We start from the raw sequence: 15689 nt of genomic DNA on the forward strand, positions 1-15689 counted from the left end.
TAAACAGGGATGAGAGGTGGGAGGGAAAGGGAGTGAGAATGATATATAAGAGGAAAGGAGGGGTAAGACAAGATAATACAAATGGAAGAAATGATTTACAGTAGAAGGGGTAGAGAGAGAAAAGGGGAGGGGAGGGGAGGGGAGGGGGGATAGTAGAGAATAGGACTGACAGCAGAATACATCAGACACTAGAAAAGCAATATGTCAATCAATGGAAGAAGGGTAACTGATGTGATACAGCAATCTGTATACGGGTAAAGTTGGGAGTTCATAACCCACTTGAATCAAACTGTGAAAGATGATGTATTAAGAACTGTGTAATGTTTTGAACGACCAACAATAAAAAAAAAAAAAAAAACAGACTTAGTACAGGTCATCAGCTTCCATTTCTCACCCGGCTTCGGGGGAAAGAATGTGGATTATCTTTGAAATCCTTCACTTTCTCAAATGTCTCCTTCATATTGACCTCTTATTATTACAGAAAGAAAAAGAATGCATGTATTCGTCAATGTAAGAGTACTTCATGTAAGTTCATTTTTTGTGGTGCTGGGATTGAATCCAGGACCTTGAGGATGTTATACAAGTGCTCTACCACTGAGCTACATCCACAGCCCTGTAAGCACACTTTAAATATGTATGTTCCCATGTTTGGATCCCCCAGTAATTTACTGCTGTAGCTCTTTAAAATAAAAGCTGCCTGGGGCTCTTGAAGATTTCTCTTACACATTTGAATACTTCTTCCTATGAAGAATTCATACCCTACCCTGCCTACCTAACCTTTCCTCTTAAGCAATTGTTCTCAGCTGACTATGGGGGTGTGGGTAAGCAGAGCCCCTTCATCAGATGGGCTGACTTGGTGATTTATGTGGTGATTTTGAGGCTCTGATAATAGATTTGAACGTTTTTAATTATATTATTTAGTTAATTAAGTCCATGCAGTCATTTTTTTAAATGATTTTTAAAATATGGAATTCATGCAAGTAAAGTGCTTTACCACCACATGAAAACTACACTAATGGAACCTTATGTCTTGACATTGGGTATTTTAAGTTCTTCAACCTTGTTCTTATTTTACAAATGGTGTGATGGGCAGGGAGGAAAGGAAGGTTGTAGGTTCATACTAACAAATGAATTTGTAGGACTACTATTTTCTTGTTCAACTTTATTATGATTAAAATCTTCTGCTTGTAAAAAAAAAAAAAAAAACCTAGGGTGAATTCGAAGATGTATGCTATCTGTACAAAGCAGCCCTTGAAGGGGAAGGCCCCAAGTAAAATACAGACGTTTGACCTCTTGACAACTAAGTCTCTGCCCTCAGATAGATTTGCATGATCCAACAGTACCAAAGAGGGAATTATTAAAAAAAATGCTAATGATAAGGAGGATTTCTGCTACACAGGAAGAATTAAAGCCATCAGAAGTAGAAATGACATTTTTCTGGTAGGGTAGTGATCAGAGGACAGCAAATCTTTGTCAAGTGCCACCACCCCTTACCCCCCCACCCCCAAAACAAACCCTTCAAACACAGTCAGAATGGAGTTTGGGGCTATAGCTCAGTGGTAGAGTGTGTGCTTAGCATGCATGAGGCCCTGGGTTCAAACCCCAGTACCAAAATATAAAAGTAAAAACATTTTTAAAAAGGGTCAGAATCTAAACCAGTAACTGAGAGCTGTTAACTGGTTTTCTTGTGAAAAATGTAACACCAAGAGAAAAACATTCAAGCAGCTGAATTTCAGAGAAAGGCATAATGCTGGCTTGCCAAGGAAGGACAAGATATTGTTTGATACCTGGAAAAATACCGTTTCCTGACCAAATGATTTTTTAAAAATTATTGTTATTGGTGACACAGAGCTCTTAAGTAAACTCGTAAGAGAGGTATGACCATTATACAGAGAAGTGTACAGACTGTAAGCTCCACAGAGTGCACACTCATGAAATCATAGCTGGATCAAGAAAAAGAACATTAATAGCACTCCATGAGTCCCTCAGGTGACCCCCGATCACATCGTGCCCTCTCCCCTCCCCTGGAGAAACCAGAACCAGACTACTCACATACAGTTTAGCTTTGTCTATTTTAAATTTTACATAATTGGAAACACATCATATACTCTTCTGCCTAAATTCTTTGAGACAATGCTATGTTGTGACATTCATGGTATGTAATCTATCAGGGAGCTACTTTGAACATTGCTGCTGGAAATATTCTTGTATCTTTTTTCCCCCTTAAGTTACTGGGGGTTGAACCTAGGAGCACTTTATCATTGGGCTACATCCCCAACTCTTTATATATAATTTTGAGACAGGGCCTGGCTAAGATGCTGAGGCTGACCTCAAATTTGTGATCCTCCTGCCTTAACCTCCAGAGTCTGCTTGGATTACAGGTATGAATCATTCCACCAGACTTGTGTGTATATTCTGCATTCATGGGAATGCAGCTTTCTTGGGTTATGCCTAAGAATCAAATAGTTGGGTTTCAGGGTATGTATATATACAGTTTCATCACACTGGCAGTTTTCCAAAGTTATCAATTTTTTACTGCCACCAATAAGTTAGAGTTTCATTCATTCTATATTGGTTCTAATATCTGATGTTTTGTTATTCATTTTAGCACTTCTTGTGGCTATGTAATGGTATTTCATTGTGGTTTTAATTTACCTTCCCTTGATAACTAAATAGGAAGAACACTTTTCATATGGTTTTAGGCTATTTGTGTATATAGTTCATCCTGAAATGTCTACTGATTTCTTTTCCTCATCTTCCTATTGGGTTGTGTTTTTTCCCTAAAATCTTTATTCTGAATGAATTTTGGTGAATTATAAATTTTGCAGTGATCTTGAATTTCTTAATTTTAGTGTAGACCAACTTAATTTATCTTATGGTTCATGTACTTCTGAGTCCTATTTAAAGAACTCTCTGCCTATCTCTTTACCAAAAACTAAATGGTTTGAAGATACCTATTTTATCTTTTAGAAGCCTCATTTTTTATTTGGTATCAGAAATTGAGGCCAAGGGCACTTAACCACTGAGCAACATCCCCAACATTTGTGATCCTTTTGTCTTAGCCTCCCAAGTCACTGGGATTACAGGCACATACCACTGTGCTCAGCTACCTTTCACATTTAAATATATTGTCCATTTCAAGTTAATTTGTGAATAGAGTATAAAGTAGGAATTAAAACTAACTTTTTTTTTGGCTTAGAAATTAAGATGACCCAGAGACATCTTTAAAAGTCTGTCCTTCGCTAGACTATGCCTGTAATCCCAGCTACTTGCAAGGCTGAGGCAGGAGGATTACAGACTTGGCAACTTAGTAAGACCCTTAGCAGTAATTTAGTGAAGCCCTGTCTCAAAATAAAAAATAAAAGGGACTGGGGATGGCTGAGGTTGTGGCTCAGTGGTAAAGTGCTTGCCTAGCATGCATGAAGCACTGGGTTTGATCCCTAGCATCACATAAAAATAAACAAATAGAATAAGGGTATTGTGCCCATCCACAACCAAAAAAAAAAAAAAATTAAAAAAAAAAAAAGGACTGGGGATATAGCTCAGAGGTAAAGTGCCCCAGATTCAATTTCTAGTAAAAAACAATAACAACAAAAAATGAAAAACAACAAAAAACTATCCTTATCCCCATTGCCATGTAGTGCTACGTGAGTGCTTCATGAGTTAGGTGTACATACTTATGTGTGGTTTTTTGAACTATAATCTGTTCTATTAAGACAGATTATTATCTGTTCATCCTTGGATCAATACCTGTCTTTATTACTGTAGTTTTATAAATAATACTGATTTACAGTTCTTTGAGTCCTTCTGCTTTATTATTCTTCAAGACTGTCTTATCCCAGCTACACAGAAGGCTGAGGAAGGAGGATTGCAAGTTGGAGGCCCGCCTGAGCAATTTACTAAGACTTTGTCTCAAATAAGATAAAATACAACAAGGCTAAGGATATAGCTCAGTGCTTTGCTTACCCAGCATGTGTGAGATACTGAGTTCAATCCCCAGTACCACGGGCAGTGTGGAGGTGGTGGTTGACATTGTTTTGTTATTCTTGACCTTTTTCTATATTAATTCTAGAATCAGTTTGAGAAGTTAATATATACTTCTCTACTGTGATAGGACTGAATCTGCAGGGAATTTACTGGGAATCTAGGGTAAAATAACATATTTACAATAGATCTTCCAATTTGTTAACCTATTATATAAACTTATTTAGGTGATCTTTAATTTTTCCCAATAATGTATACTAGTTTTCTTACAGAAGTCTTGCATATCTTCTCTTAGATATATTCCTCATACGGCATTCATTTGATGCTTTTTTCAAAATGCTAACTTTTTGAATATTTCACTTTTAAAGAATATTTATTTTTTAGTTGTATTTGGACACAATACCTTTGTTTTATTTATTTATTTTTATGTGGTGCTGAAGATCAAACCCAAAGCCTCACACATGCTAGGCGAGCACTCTACCACTGAACCACAACCCCAGCCCCTAAATATTTCACTTTTAAGTGCTTATTTTGGTATATGGAAATACAACTTTCAGTTACACAGCAAGTATTCTCATTTACAATCTCAGGGAAAATGTTTCTAATACTTGACTCATTAAGTAAGATGTCTGCTCTGATTTTGAAAAATGCCCATTATTAAGAAAAGTCTTGGGCTGGGGTTGTGGCTCAGTGGTAGAGCACTTGCCTAGCATGTGTGAGGCACTGGGTTTGATTCTCAGCCCCACATATAAATAAATGAATAAAATAAAGATCCATTAACATCTTAAAAAAAAGTCTTGTTTTTCCTAGCTTGTTAAAAAGTTTTTTTGTTTTGTTTTGTTTTTGGTACTGGCAATTGAATCCATGGGTACTTTACCACTGAACTACATTCCACCCCTTTTTGTTTTTTATTTTGAGACAAGGTCTTGTTACGATGTCATGGTTAGACTCGAACATGTGATCCTCCTGCCTTAGCCTCCTGAGTAGGTGGATTACAGATGTCCACCGCACCTCTACCTAAAAGTTCTTTTTTAAAAACCAGGAACAGGTGTTGAATTTTTGCAAATGATTTTTCTATATCTAAATGACTTTCCTGTTAATCTGTCAATAAAAGTGAATCAGTGAATCACACAGATTTTCAACCTTGCATTTTTTTTAAGTATAGCAAAGTTTATTAGAAGGGGAAAGAAACTCTCAACAAAGAGAGTTTGGTCCTCTTGGAGAGAAAAGTCATTAATCTTGCATTTTTTAATAAGTTTCAATTTGGTTGTAATGTTTTCCTTCCCCACATACCATCAGTTTTATTCAGGCAATCTTTTGTTTAAAACATTTTGATCTATATCATAAGCTAAATTAACTTACAATTTTCCTTTCTTGGAATGTCCTTGTAATGACTTGGTGTTAATGCTAAGCTAATTTCATAGAAGGATTTGGGTAACTTTCTTCTTCTAGAAAAATTTGTGTAAGAGTAGTGTTATTTCTTTCTTAAATGTTAGAAAGAATTCTCCAGTGAAACCATGCAGGCCTAAAGTTCTTCTTTGAGTAAGTATTTTAAATGATGGGTCTAATTTATTGCCTAGATGTGGGAGAATTCAGATTTCCTATTTCTTCTTATATAAATTTTGATATTTGTGTTTTTTCAAGGAATTTGTGAACTTCAGCTAATTTTTATACTTTACGGTCAAGGTCTCATAATATTTTTTCATTATTATTATTTTTTCTTGTGGCAAAAAGTACATAACATAAAATTTGCCATCTTGACCATTTTTAAGTGTACAGTTCAGAAAGGGTAAGTACATTCACATTGCTATAAAATAAATCTCCAAAACTTTTTCAACTTACAAATCTCAAAACTCTACCCTCATTAAACAACTATCCTTTTCTCCTCCCTACAACCTTTGGTAAGCACTATTCTACTTTCTGATTCTTTGTATTTATTATTATTTTTAATGTGTATATGCTTTTTAGTGATATTTCTTCTTTTTCATTCCTAATATTGAATGTTTCTTCTTATCAGCAGATCAAGTTAATTCAATTAGTCTTATTAAAGAAACAACTCTGTGATTTGTTCATTTTTTTCAATTGTGTGTTTTCCAAGGAATTCACTTATGATCTGTATTTGTTTCATTGGATTTAGCTTGTTATTTGAAAGAAATGCTTAGAACATTAATTCCTATATTTTCTGCATTTTTTAAGAGAGAGAATTTTTTAAATATTTATTTATTTATTTTTTTAGTTTTCGGTGGACACAACATCTTTATTTTTTTATGTGGTGCTCAGGATTGAACCCAGCACCCCATGCATGCCAGGTGAGCCTGCTACCGCTTGAGCCACATCCCTAGCCCCTATTTTCTGCATTTATGGTCACAAATTTCCCTACAACATGGCTCAGTTGCTTCAGACAAATTTTAATATGTCATATTTTATCAACATTCCATCAAGCACTTTTTATATTTTCCACTGCAATTTCTTCTTTGACTCATGAGTTCTTTTTTAGAAGCAAACTTCCACCCTCCCTCTCTCCCTCCCTCCCTCCCTTCCTTTGGTACTAGGGATTGAACCTGGTGTCTCTTACATGTCAAGAAATGAACCTGGTGTCTCTTACATGTCAAGAAATGAACCTGGTGTCTCTTACATTTAGATATGTGTCCCCAGCACCACACTGATTAAGTTCAAACATCTGAGGATCATTCTAATTACTTTCCCCCCATTTTTAAATTGGTGCTTTATGGTTGTACATATTGATGAAATCTGTTGTTACATATTCCAACATGCACACAATATGACAATATAATTTGGCCAATATCACTCCACAGCATTCCCCATTACTTTCCCTATCGACCACCCCTTGCTAATTATCTTTTTGATACTGGTTTATACTGGTAAGAAATCAAGTCTGCATGATTTCAAACCATATATTTTTGTTGAAATATGTTTCATGACTCAGCAGAGGTATATCTAAAAATAGCAAATATACTTTGCTTGATGAGTTTTATATACTATATATAACATGTAAAACGTCTTGGTCTGTTAATTGTGATGTTCATACATGAGTATTTGTTCATTATCAAGAGATACATTTAAATAATAGTGGAATTGTCTATTTCTCCTTTTATCCATTAAATTTTGTTCCTAATATTGGAGGATACATTAAGTACATCTATTTAAAACTGTTTTCTTCAAGATGAATTAACCTTTTAATTATTATGAAATGTCTTTTATCTTAAAACAGCAGCAGATATTTAGAACAATTTTATTTGTATTATCATTTACATGGTATTTTTCCTATCATTTTACTTTCACATTTTTGTCTCCTTATAGCAAGGACATATCACATATACATGCATGTATATAAATTTAAAAGTAGTGTATCTTTGTGTATTTAGCCATTCATTTATATTCACTTCTAACATATTAGTATTTAAATCTATAACTTTATTGCTAATTTCATTTGTCCAACCTGTTCTATGCTATTTTCCTCTTATCATTTTCCCCTCCTTTTTAAAAACTTTACTTTTTAGTTGTAGATAATACAACAACTTGATTTTATTTAGTTATGGTTTTATGTGGTAATGAGGATTGAACCCAGTGCTTCACAAGTGCTGGGCAAGTGCTCTACCATTGCGCTACAACCCCAGCCCATTTCCTCTCCTTTCGTAAAACTTTGTAATATTTTCCTGGTATTAGTTTATTATGTATTGTTTTATTATTCTTTTAGTGGCTACACTAGTCTAAAAGTTATTTTATTAATTTTTTGGTTGTTATGACATGTATCCTTGATTTATTAAAGTCTACTATAAATTAGTACTTTTACTTATTCCTGGACAATGTAAGTCTCTCAGAACACTTTATAAAAACATACTTTTTAGTTATCAATGGATATTTATTTTATTTATTTATATGTGGTGCTGAGAATCGAACCTAGTGCGTCACACACGCTAGGCAAGCACTCTACCACTGAGCCACATCCCCAGCCCCTCAGAACACTTTTATTTTATTTATTCCCTACTACCTTTTGTGCATTTGATGTCAAGTAATTTCTGTAAGGTATTATTATTAGTACTGTATACGTCAAACACAATTTAGATTCACCTACGTATTTACCTTTTCTGTGCTCTTTAACCTTCTAGCATTTCCATATTTTCACCTGGAATCTTCTTCCTTTAGCCTGAACATTTCCCTCTTAATATTTGTTGGAAATGTTCAATTTCATCTTTAACTGTGGTAATTTTTTCCCTAGGTATTTAGGCTAGCATTTTTTTCCCCCTTTAACATGCAATTCACTGTTTTCTGGCTCTCTTCTTTCTTTCCCTCTCTCCCTGTACTGGGGATTGAATCCAGGGCTCATACACACTTGCCACTCTACCACTGAGCTACATCCCCAATCCTTTTTATTTTATTTTGAAACAGGGTCTCACTAAGTTGCCCAGGGTAACCTTGAACTTGTGTGATTTTCCTACTTCAGTTTCCCACATGGTTCCCATTGTTTCTGAAAGACACCAACTCTAAGTATCCTGTTGTTACTTTATAAGTAATGTATCTTTTTTAAAAAATAACTTTATTTATCTTTTAATGTGGTCTGAGGATCAAACCCAGTTTCCTCACACATGCTAGGCAAGTGCTCTACCACTGAGCCACAACCCCAACCCCAGAAGTAATTTATCTTATGTTGGAGAAGAAAGGCAAAGCTGGAGGACTCATTTCTTAATTCCAAGACTACCACAAAACTACAGTAATCAAGACAATGTGGTACTCTTATACAGATAGGATAGAGATTAATGGAATAAAATTGAGAGCCTAGAAACAAAATAATACATCTATGATCAATTCATTCTTTGAGCCACACTCCCAACCCTATTTTGTATTTTTTTTAGAGACAGAGTCTCACTGAGTTGCTTAGGGCCTCACTTTTGCTGAGGCTGACTTTGAACACATGATCCTCCTGCCTCAGCCTCTGATGTTGCTAGGATTATAGGTGTGTGCCACAGCACCCAGCTAAATTAATTCTTGCAAGGGTTCCAAAGACCATTTAATGAGGCAAAGAATACTTGGGAAAGTGCAATTTGTTATGAACAGATGCTCAACATCATTAGTCATTAGGGGAATGCAATGAAACTGGATTCCTACCTCATAGCATATATAAATATTAACTCCAACTTGATCAAACACTGAAGTTTAAGTCTGCAAAACTATAAAAATATTAGAAGTTTTTGTAATTTGAAATAGATTTTAAAATAGATGTCATTTAGAAATGTCATTCTTAGAAATGACACCTAAAGCACAAGCAACCAAAAGGGAAAAAAACAGGTTAAGTTAGACTTCTTCAAAATAAAACAAGTTCTTGAAAGTCACTATCAAGGAACTGAACCAAATGTTTATATAATGGTAGAAAATATTTGCAAATTGTGTATATGAGAGGGGTCTAATATCTGGAACAAAGAACTCAACAATAAGAACAAAACCCAGACAGGTTTTTAAAATTAGACAAAGCACTGAATAGATATTTCTCCAAAGAAGATACAGAAGTGGCCAATATAAAAAGAAAAAGATGCATTAGGGAAATGCAATCAAAACTACGAGGTATTGCTATACCCACCAGAAAAGGGTACTATTCAGAAAAAGTGGGAGGAATAATAAGCACTATGGAGAAATTAGAACATCACTGGTAGGAATGTAAAATGTTTCACAGCTAGCATGGAAAAGAGTCTGGCAGTTTTTCGAAGAGTTAAAACATAGAACCAAATGACCCAGGAATTCTAAACAAAGAATTGCAAACAGATGGGCTGGGGATGTGGCTCAAGCAGTAGCGCTCGCCTGGCATGCGTGTGACCCGGTTCGATCCTCAGCACCACATACAAAGATGTTGTGTCTGCTGAAAACTAAAAAATAAATATTAAAAAAAATTCTCTCTCTCTTGAAAAAAAAATTGCAAACAGATTCCTGTACACTGAAGTTCACAGTAACACTATTATTCATTTGGGTTGTTTCCACCCCAGACGTCCCATCAATGAATAGTGGATGAACAAACCGTGGCGCGTAAGGGTGCGCAGGCACATACATAGGATAATTATTCAGTCACAAAAAGGAATGAAGTACTGATATATGCTACAATGTAGACGAATCTTTAAAATATTATGCTAAGTGAAAGAAGCCAGGCACAAAAAATTACATATTTTATATAATTTTCTTTATATGAAATGGTCCAAGTAAGTGTATCTATGTAAGTGAAGATTGGTAATTTCCAGGGGCTGGTGAGAAGGTGGAATTTAGAGCAAGTGCTTAATGGAAACAGGGGTTTCCTTTGTGGAGATGAAAACATTTTGGAGTAGAGGTATGTTTACATTCCACTGTGATACAGATGCTCCTTGACTTATAGTAGGGTTATGTCTGGATTGTTATTGTTAAGTTTAAAATACTATAAGTTGAAAATGTACTTAATTCTCATAGCCAACCAAACATCATAGCTTAGTCTAGCTTACCTTAAATGTGTTTAGAACATCTACATTAGCCTACAGTTGGGCAAAACCATCTGAGCTCACTTTATTGAGTAGACTGTACTAGGGCTTGAAATGAGAGCCTCATACATATTAGATAAGTACTTTATCATTAAACAACATCCCCAGTACTTTTTAAATTTTATTTTGAGACAGGGTCTGGCTAAGTTGCTGAGGCTGGCCTTGAACTTGGGATCCTCCTGTCTTAGGTGAGTGTCACTGCACCCAGCTCATAAAGTCTACTTTAAAATAAAGTATTGAGTATATCATATACTCTAACTTATACAGTACACTGTAGAGTATTGGTTGTTCATGCTTGTGGTTCTGTGGCTGGCTGTGACTGTGGCTCACTGTCACTGCTCAGCAACTTGAGAGTGTACATATTGCTACTATGGGAAAAGATTAAGATAAAAAAAAGAATAATAAAAAAAAGATTCAAAGCACAGTTTCTATTGAGTAAAAATTGCTTTCATATCATTGTAAAGTTGAAAAACACTATAAATTGAACCATCATAATTTGAGGACTGTCTTTATACTAAATGCCACTTTAAAATAGGTAACTTTATGTGGCTTTCACCTTAATTTTAAAAATTGAGATGCAAATGATGCTTCTTTTGACTTCTTTTAAGTTTTTCTTTGCCTTAATTTTTTTTAAACTATAGCATCTTGGTATAGTTTCCTTTTTATTTATTATGCTTAGTGTTTATAATACCTCTTGAGTCTGTAGTTTGCAGTCATTTGCCAATTTTGAAAACTTATCAGCTATTTGTCTCTTCAAATACTGCTTCTGCCTCATTCTGTCTCCTTTCATTCTATGTCTTGAATTATAAGCACATTAGATTTTTTTTTTCAATCATGGTCAAAAGACTCTTTTTGTTCTTCAACCAGATATTTTCTCCTGATTTGTATTCCAGTTCAAGAATCCTCTCTTCAGCTATGTTTAAATTTATTAAGCCTTCTACTGAGTTCTTATTCCCAATATATATTTTCAAAATGTACTTCCAGTTCTCACATTTCCATTTGATTCTTTGTTGTTTCCAGTTACTGGCTGAAATTATCCACCTTGTTATTGTTTTCTATATAAACTCAGTTATTTTAAAGTCTTTGATGTTTTTAATATTTAGATTTCTTATGGAACTTTTTTCTTTTTCCCCCTCCTGTCTTGATCATTTGGCCTTGTAGTCTGATATGTCTATTTTTTTAAAATAGGTTTCTAGACAGTTTTATGAAAAATGTAGAGATAATCCAAGGCTGTTGCTGCTACTATCTTTTTCTAGAGAATTTCCTACTGTCTCCTTACAATATATCACTTTCAGACTATAAATAAATATATATATATAAATATATCACTTTAACCTAAGTAGAGATTTAGTAGATTTTGAACTTGGGCTTTAGTCTTTGAGAAGGTTAGTCAAATTCTGGTTTAGCCTATAGTTCCAATGTGTCTCCCTTCTGGGATCCCAACAGAAAGTTTGGGGGTGTTTAACAGGGCTCCATTCTCTTGGAGGATTCTGAATTCCAAGTTTTGTTTCACAAGCCCAGTAAGACTGCTTGAGCTTTTCTCATCTCAATCTTTCAACCATTACTTTCTGGTCACTTTTCAGCCTCTGCTTATAAATTGGTAAATGCTTCAAAAGATGTGTTGAACACTGGGTTCATATTCTGTACTTCTTTTCTCTAGGACCTTGGCTCTCCAATTTTAACAACTACTTTCACTATGCAAACTTCATTGTGTTTTTGCAATATAACAATATAATCTACAAGCCCATAACTTTTTTTAAAAAAATTGTCTTTTCTTAAAATTTTTTCTTAAAAATTGTCTTAGTTGTAGGTGGACAGTATCTTTATTTTTATGTTGTGCTGAGGATCGAACCCAGTGCCTCATGTGTGCTAGGCAAGCACTCTACCATTGGGTCACAACTCCAGCCTCAATTTTGTGTCTTCTTAAAGAAATTAAATAATGCTCAAGTCTTCTCTATTCTGGTCATCAAGAATTCTATTTTCTTGGGATTATTTCTAGCCTAACCACAGGCCCTATTTACAGATCAGATGTATATATTTGCTAAAGTTACAGTCTAGCTGGCCAATAATATATACATTTGATCTGTAAATAGGGCCTGTGGTTAGGCTAGAAGTCGAAAAGTATGGAAAACTTTTCCATACAAGTGGACAAGTTTTATCACTATGTGATAAATGACTAGAATTTTCACATAAAGCAATCCTCAATAACAAAGGGATGGTAGCCAGAGGTGAAACTGAGCCTTTCCCATACTGCTTTCTATGGGTTGCATGTATTCTCATCTGGACCTTGTTCTTCCATGATGATGAGCATGAATCAGTCCTGCCTGTGCACTAGGTGAACATGTGGGTGGGGGAAGGCATTGAATAGAAGGCCAGCTGAAAGATCTAAGTGGTACAGGACCTTTTCTGGGCTGAACCACACCTGAGCAAAACTCTCATCACTAGGAAGGATTTTGCTGGGTCCTTTTCACACAAGAAAGGGGAAAAAGAAAAACACTACTGAGTAATACTATATGCCAAGCACTTTCACAAACATCTAGTTTTCACAGCTCTATATTGCTGTTAATAGTAACTTTCATTTCATCATTGAGAGAAAGAGCCTAGAAGAAGTTAAATAACCAACCCAGTGAGGAAAGGACTAGACCCGGACTCATACCCACTGCTTTACTGAACAACCTAAAGTCCAGATCAAATTAACATAAAGAAATGTTGTTTTCTTTGGCTGGTGATATAAATGAAATACTTAAGAGGGACAATAGAAATTCAATTTTCTTTGCCAAAGCTTAACAGTGCCTATGCTGGACAAAATTTTCATTGTACATGCTGCTCCTGTGAACTAATATACATACTCTGGGTTGCTCTTGCATATTTTCAGATTGAAGAGCATACCTAGCTGAGAGCATGGGAACCTGAGCTGCAACACATTTATACCTCACCAACAGTAAGTAGAGAAAGGGGTAAGGAGAGATGGCAGGGGAGAGAAGGAGAGAGAACAATAAAATAGTGGGGCTGATTCTGCCTGTTTCTCCACACAGTGAACATCTATCCTGTTGTGAGAGTGACAAGAGGAATTATTTGTTTATATTGTACTGTAATTTGTTTAGTATTAACAAATAATTGGGAAGGTAAAAAGTGAAGGAATATTCAGGATCTTTTTTCAACTGTTTCAAAAAGTTACAGTACAGCTGGTCAAACTGAAAGTGAGGCTTTAATGGCTACATTAAAGGTAGGATCAGGTGAACTGCTTTTCTGTGGAGGTTCTTCAGACTATAATCTTATCAACTTTTGGTCTATGTAAACATGAAAGTTTCCTTGAAATAAAATATCCTTGAAAAATATTTTGGGGTAAAACCTAAACAACCTTTGCCTCATTTATTACAAAAGTTTGTCCAAGGGGCTGGGGTTGTGGCTCAAGTGGTAGAATGCTCACCTAGCATGTGTGAGGCACTGGGTTCGATCCTTGCACCACATAAAAATAAAAATATTGTATCCACCTAAAGCTAAAACATAAATAAATTTTAAAACATATATATATATATATGTATATATATATATATAAAAGTTTATCCAATAAAGGTTTAAAACTGAAATATCATATCTATTGCAGCCTACATTTGGTCACTTTCTAATTTTTAAATTAGTAAACAAATTTTCAACATCATACATTGTTTCTATTCATAGCATGCCTATTAAGAAATATAACAACTGCATTTTGATGCCAACTGTCTCTGGTCCTAAGGAATAAAAATCCATTCTTTCAAGATGCACAGGCATGCATGCACATGTATGCACACATGAATATGAAATGCACCACTTTCTAGGTTACTCAGACCATGATTAATTAACATATGAAAACTTGATGTAAGTTAAATTTCAACACCACTCAGCAGTAGATTCCAATATTAACAGATAACAAATTTTCTCCAGGATTGACAGATAGCCTCACCCTTTTAATATATTCATTGCACTTTTTAGATCTTGCAAAAATTCTGTGTATCCTGAACAGGACTTGTTGTTTTTCAAAAAAAGTCTTGATGCTAAGACTTGAAACATGTGAAAAGAGGAAAAGTACATTAAACTATATTAATTATAAATAGTAACAATGTCATCAAAAGTCCTACATCTCCTGATGACTGTTGAAATAAAATAATGACTCATCATAAATAGGAAGAAAAGGAAAAGGAAGAGCCACTTTGATTTTCACTAGAATAAAACTAGGCAAAAGAGGAACTATATTATTAACTTAGGAAAATACTGCTGGAAGGAAAAATTGTATTGAGAAAGACGTTAATGCAACAAGGCTCTCTAGAGAAAAATGTTAAAATACTTGGATGACTTCTCCAGCGTTGTAAGTTGGCTGGTATCTTCAGGAGGGCCACTGAACCAATGAATTTCAATGGACAGAAATGTAATAAATGCTTCTATGAGTTTTAAAAAATACTTTAACCTTTTGTGCACCTAACAACAGAGCCCTAAAATACATGAAGCAAAAACTGACAGAATTGGGGCTGGGGTTGTGGTTCAGTGGTAGAGCAGTTGCCTGGCATGTGTGAGGCCCTGGGTTCGATCCTTAGCACTGCATATAAACAAACAAATAAGTAAATAAATAAAAATAAAGGTCCATTAACAAAAAAACCCTGACAGAATAGAAGGGGAAAATACACAATTCAACAATAGCAGCTAAAGACATCAATACCCACTTTGCTTGATAGAGCAACTAGAGAGAAGATAAAGAAGGAAAAGAGAAGATTTGAAGAATACAATTAAGCAACCAGACTTAATAGACATCACAGAACACTCTACATAACAATAGTAAATATATGTTCTTCTGAAACTGTGCATGGAATATTCTCCAGGATAGACTATATGATAGGTCATAAAATAAACTCCAATAAATTTGACATGATTGAAAATCAGACCAAGTATGTTCTCCAACCAATGAATGATGTTAGAGTGAATTCAGAAACCTATATACAAGGAGACTTGGAAAATTCACAAATATTCTGGTCTTATTGCTCAAGCATACAATTTAATACAACAAAATATTTCAATGTTTTCCTCATCAATAAAGCAAAAACATTTCATTCACACATACAAAATTGCTCTCATCCAACTCTTTCAAATTTTCTTTTTAAAAATGAATACTAGGTAAACTATAAAAGAACATCTACAACAAATATATTACTAATC

General features: G+C 34.7%; 1 protein-coding gene and 1 non-coding gene across 3 annotated transcripts in view; one reads left to right on the plus strand and one right to left on the minus strand.

Moving 5' to 3' along the window:
- Window positions 1-15689, minus strand: part of Rnf130 (ring finger protein 130) — a 122645-nt gene that overhangs the window by 11359 nt on the left and 95597 nt on the right. The gene's annotated exons all lie outside the window — the stretch shown is intronic.
- Trnaa-agc (transfer RNA alanine (anticodon AGC)) lies at window positions 1540-1614 on the plus strand. The gene has a single exon. It is a non-coding gene; the product is annotated as a tRNA-Ala (tRNA).

Source organism: Ictidomys tridecemlineatus, chromosome 1, assembly GCF_052094955.1.
Source record: "Ictidomys tridecemlineatus isolate mIctTri1 chromosome 1, mIctTri1.hap1, whole genome shotgun sequence".
Lineage (NCBI taxonomy): Eukaryota > Metazoa > Chordata > Mammalia > Rodentia > Sciuridae > Ictidomys > Ictidomys tridecemlineatus.